At 34.2% G+C, this 6,030-nt stretch overlaps 1 pseudogene across 1 annotated transcript; it reads right to left on the reverse strand.

Moving 5' to 3' along the window:
- Positions 1-98: 98 nt before the first annotated feature.
- Positions 99-5,137, reverse strand: LOC145788812 (uncharacterized; annotated as a pseudogene). The gene is made up of 7 exons (XR_014336656.1): positions 4,736-5,137; positions 2,876-3,034; positions 2,530-2,756; positions 1,494-1,700; positions 1,176-1,391; positions 401-537; positions 99-302 (listed from the first exon to the last, which is right to left on the reverse strand). The product of XR_014336656.1 is annotated as an uncharacterized LOC145788812 (transcript).
- Between the last annotated feature and the right edge of the window lie 893 nt (positions 5,138-6,030).

Consider the following 6,030-nt stretch of genomic DNA (forward strand, 5'->3'; position numbering starts at 1 on the left):
TCACCTCCCATGCAGTAAACATATTTAGAATCATAGAGAAAACAATGGAGCATGCCTCCATAACAAGAGATGGCCCTACAATCCTCAAGTACCTTAGGTAAAGCAGTTCCTCTGTCAAAGTTATCCTTCATCTCCAGTGTGTATCTCCCAAAGGCTCGCTCAATCTTCTTATTGAAATGTTCATTACGGTCATTGATCGAATCAATATCTTTCTCATCATGAAACCATCTCCTCCTGCTTCTCATCTCTGTCCTTGAGTTCCTTCACCATCCTTTTAATCTTGTCCTCGGCAACTTTGGTGCCTGTCAAATATGAGTAGAATTCTTTTGTTCTATTCAACTTTCTCTAAATTGAACCATTTTAGCCAGAAGCACATAATTTCCTCAATTAAAACGCTTACCTTTCCATATTGGAGGCTTGAAGCTTTTCTGTAGAATGCTGGATCAACTTCTTTCATTTTATTATACTCTTCGATGTCAATCTCAATGTTCTTTGACAGTTTCTTGTATGCATTGTACAATGTTTTCTGATTAAAAACTTTTCAAGCAAGGCAATGTATTTCAGTACATACATATAAGGTATCAAATGTCAATGTTGAATGGCTCAAAGAAGGTGGGGGGAAAAAAAAAGAAGGTAACTTAAGCTTATCTTTATATTGGAGAATTAAAGAAGTTTTCAACAAAATATCTATTTCCAGCCTTCCAAGCACAATATATGTAAAATAGCTTGAACCCATGAGGATGCAGACATATACTAAGATATGTACTATACCAATAATTCAACACTGTATTATGCTGTTTATTTGACCATGTAACAACAATTATTCTTTCAGTTTATCCAACCAACTAAAAAGTTCTCTTCCAAGAAGATATGGTTCGTTATAGTGCTCGTGCAAGTAAGCAATGAGTTAATCAAAGTTCATGCAGTTCAGGGAAGCATGACATTCTGTTCCCAATCTCCCAGATACAGATTGATAAGACTGCAAATAGAAGCAATTGGTGGAAATGGATCCCTTTAGTTAACCCCAAGTAATTGGGACAAAGACTTTTGTTGAGTTTAGCTGCATTCCAAAGTTGAAAATATATGTGCAAATAACATTTAAGAAAATGAATTAAGTTACGCATGACATACAACCTGAAATATATAATTACATAACCAAAAATAACTAATCATACCATTCCAACCAAACGGAGCAGGCTCTTTTTAACCCCTATGGACTAGCATATATATGCCTTAGTCATATCCAAACCATTCGAATCCAAAAGCTTGCCAATTTTTTTCTTCCTCTCCTCAATCCATTTTTGTTTAGAAACACCCTTAGACTCTGGCAGAGCTTCTATTCTCTTCTTCTCTGCCACCATGGCAGTTTGATTGGCTTTTCTAGCCTCATTCTGCATGCAGAGAACCATAGACCTATATGGGATTAGGAAAATGATAATGACAAGAAGATCAAAATAATGTAAAGATAAGGGCAAATACTGATCCACTCTTACCCTCTTTAGCCTTAACTCGAACATTTTTTTTCTGCCTCTTTGTGAGTTTGGTGAAGTCAACCTGTACATTCTCCTCGGCAAGAGTATCATTGTCCCCGTTCGGATGATCTTCACAATCATATATTTCATCATGTAAATCTTCATGTGAATTAGGAACAGCAGCAACTGAACTGCGCTAAACCTTAACACCAGTAGCCTAAATTTCTCCTGATAGTGTCCACAAAGACGTTAGGTAATTCAAGGAAAATTATAACATTATAGGGCACCTGAATGACATATTATTATCACAACACATGGAACTTAAAAAACTTATAATAGAGTCAGTAACCCTACATTTACAAAAATGTGTAATAGGAAAAATAAATTGGACAACTCTATGAAAATAGAGGTCAGCCAGACAAAATTCAGCAAGCACATTTCCAAACAACCGGATAAACCAAGACAATATTTCAGCTATGTAATATGTGAAGATAATAGAAAATAGTGCCACTCAGTGAAAACTAAATTCAACCGCTTTCAAGTTACAATTTGGGTAACAAAAGTTTGTAACAAAGAGGAAACTACATTGATGATAAGGGTTTGATGCATTTCTGCAATCTGGATGCACTCTTCCTTCTTCATTCACATTTTATGCCTCTATATTGCTCTTATTGCCTGAAGAAAGCAATCCAAATATGAAAGAACATTTAGATTGTAAATTTAGGTTCCGAAACCAAATATCATACATGCATGCATGTGAACACACAATCAATTGAAGCTCAATCTACAATTTACTCAAACTAAAACCCATAATCTATATCTATATATATTTTTTATTTTTTATTTATCAATCCTGCATAAATCCTAGTAGCCTTTAGTGAGAGATTTATAAAGGCTACCAGTAATTTATCAATTTCATAAATCTTGCATCGCTTGCACCATATCCCATTTCCAATGGACTGGATTCATCATATCAAGCACGATGAAAATAGTTTTTAGAAAATGCATAAAATTGGAAAAAAATAAGTAACGAAAATGAAACCTAGCACCCGTGTACCTGCTGAAGCAATCTTAGTGTGGCAAGCTTTTCCAGCGTGGGAATGTATTAAGATAGATGGACCTCTGGTACAGAAGATGCTGAAGCAAGCTTACCCCAAGTTTGGAAATTTTGGTTAACAAAGGCTGCACTTTTGATGCAAGATCTAGAGGGAGAAACTCATGCCCCAAAAGATGGTAAAGATCTTTTACTTCTTGAGTCACACAGGTCATTACGCCTTTTGCAACCTGCCAAAATGTCAAGATCAGACAATGCTGAAAAGAAATCAACATAAACACTTTCCCCCTGAACTAGTTAAAAATACCATGTCAAATAAAGGGGTGTAGTGGACATTCAAGATTAATACCTATTAAATTGATTGACGGTGTTTACAAAATTATTGCCAGTGTTAGCATTGAGATTGAGGAGGGCAATTGCACAGCTCATCTCAGAATCCAACTAAGAGCAAAGATGACAGAGCCCGCCTCTAGAAATGGCACAATGTCTCACGTTCCATCAAATTCATCTGGAAAAGGAGCAGGCTTTGTTACTAATGGCATTCATATTAACTATACATGATCTCTCAATGCATCACATTCAAACTAAAACAGATGTTCATAAATCTAGTTTTGGTTGTCCGATAATTTCTTTCTTCAGGAAAAATAGAGAGGACATGTGCAATCAATATAATGTGCAAATTGTTTACACTCTCGAAGTATGTCAACTCCCCCACACCCTAAATCTACCCAATACATAATTTAATGGTTTTAAACTGCTAAATAAATAAAAAAGCATGGACAGACAGTAAGGTAGAAAAGTCAGTTGTTGTCTCAAATTGTCTTCATTAACCAACTAATTTAGACATTGGAAGGGCGTTGGCTAGCACAACACCCAAGTCAAATCTCATTTTTTGGCAGGTTTTCTCATTTTTGCAAAGAATTTATTCATCGCAATATTTTACCAATGAAGTAAAAAAAAAAAAAAAAAAACTGAATAATTTTTAACAATTGGTAAAGTAACGCTATTTTGAGGATGCCTTGTGTTATCTAAATTTCAAACTAATCCATCATTTTTTTATATATATTTTTTTATTGGCAAAAATAACTCAATCACTCCATATGAAAGAAAACAATACAAAAGTACTCCGTTAATCATACACAAATACTCCCCCATTGCCTTTCAACCCCATTAACTTCACAACACAAGTAAAGAAAAAAAAAAAATGTTGGCAAGATACCAGCAGATGGAACACAACAACAACAAAATGAAGGAACAAAGAAACAGGGGGAGCACTACAATCATATTCCAAAACTGACCCACAGATTGCTCAAATTAAACATGAGTCATCTTCCACAAACTCCTTCCCAATTGTTAATCAAATCATTAAAGCTCATGAGCAGTATCACTACTGGTATGTGCTTTCACCCAAGTCACCATTCAATTACCTCTTTTTAAACATAATCCACCAAATAGTTGTGGATTTTTTATTTATTTATTTATTTTATTTTTTTTGATAGCCGTATTACAAATATGAAAAATAAATGGAAAACAAATTTGTTTGATCCCATAAATCTCATTCCCCTCCACCAATCAAAAAATATGGAAAACAAATTTGTTTACATACTTTTGATGTTTGTGAACAAAACACAATTTATGATTGGTGTAGACTGTGGGTCATTCTTATCAAGAAGTGTATTGATCCCATAAATCTCATTCCCCTCCACCAATCAAAAAATATATTTTGTTCCAATTTATAAATTTCATAAAAATCATTACATCAAACTGAATAACACCAAGCCCAAAAAAATAAACAACCATATAAAATTGTCATATTTGGGAGAGAAAATAAATCACCAAGAAGATATAGTTTTGTTGCTCAATTAAGCTTATGAAGGAGATGCTTGATTTTGAAATATTGATTTTCTTCTTAAGCAGATGGTAAAGTCTAATTATAGATAGATAATGTTTAATTATCAACATGAAAAGAAAAGAATCTATTTAATTTTTGTAAAGACAGTATATGTATTGTAGTAAGCAAGCTGAATCTCTGAATCACAGAGCTGAACTGACATGGTTAAGTCTGAAATGGCTCTGATGAATCACCGATCTGATGAATCACCGATCTGTTTCGCTGAGACCGAGCTGAATCTCTGAATCACAGAGCTGAACTGACAGAGATAATTAGGGTTTAGACAGCAGAGAGAGAGAGAGAGAGAGAGTCGCTCACCGATCTGAATCGATTCACCGATCTGAATCGATTTGGAGAGAGAACTTCGAAATGGCTCTGATGAATCACCGATGTAAGATCTTGGAAATGGCTCTGATGAACTTCGAACTTTGAAGAGGCTCTGATGAACGCTTACCGATCTGAATCGATTTCGATTTTGAGAGCGAGAGCGAGCGCGAGTGTGAGTGAGAGCGAGAGTGAGATTCAAAATAAAGGTGAAACAGGGAGAGGGAGCGTGTAGGACAAAACCATTTCAAGTCGTTTATAAACGTCTTCTATGCATAAAACGGCGCCGTTTTGATTAGAGAAAAATATGACGTTTATAAAACGCCGTTAAATATTACAAACAGTGACGTTTTAAAAAACGCCGTTAAAAATATGCCTCCAAAACTGATATTTCCTGTAGTGGTTGTTAAATATTATCCATACCCATTCTTCTTCTTCTAAGATTAAGAGATTCAAATCCCTAAAATTCAGCTTAATCCTGAGTCAACGACGAATTTGGAGTGCTTACTATGTTCATTGGTGGGGCCTGCTTCTGGCCCATTAAAATGATCTAAACCATTTATCTTTCAAAACATGTTGAAAAGATCATTTATGTAAAAAGTAAAATTGCTTGAATATTGGCAGTCATATGATTGGATTACATTTGTCTATAAAAAAAATTATGTGACAAATCTGATTTTGAGAATAGACATCGTAAAATTACCTCTTTTATATATATATATATATATATATATATATATATTTTAAAGACAAATATGATTTTCTTTCCGATGTACCAAAAAAAAAAATTCAATCATATAATTACCGATATCTAAACAATTTGATATTTTTTATAGATGACTTGCTTGATGGGTCTTATACAATAAACAGGATAAATCATCTCAATTAGCTTAGATTGAGCCCCATCAAAGGGCACAACAAGACTACTATGCTTTGGAGTACAACAAACATCCCAAATCCTAACTTTATGATAGTTTATCTCTAAAAACCCGATGAACCCACCTTTGTCTGGTTGTCATAATTACAATCTCTTTGTTAATAGTAATGTTACATGCACAGAAAAAGCATTATAAATGTGATGAGTTCGATATATTTTTATGTGAACCTAACATTGCTGTCTTTGTTAATATTATTTGCTAAGAATGATGGTTAGAGTAGTGATTCAATGGAGATTGTCGTTAAAGCGGAATTTAGAAATAATAAGATGAATGTAGTCTTAATCGCGTTTCTAGAGAAGTTGTTCCCGTATAAAAAGTAGTTGTTTTCTTCGTATAAGAGTAGTGCTAAAC

The sequence above is a fragment of the Camellia sinensis genome, chromosome 7 (assembly GCF_055761805.1).
Source record: "Camellia sinensis isolate YWXY chromosome 7, ASM5576180v1, whole genome shotgun sequence".
Classification (NCBI taxonomy): Eukaryota; Viridiplantae; Streptophyta; class Magnoliopsida; order Ericales; family Theaceae; genus Camellia; species Camellia sinensis.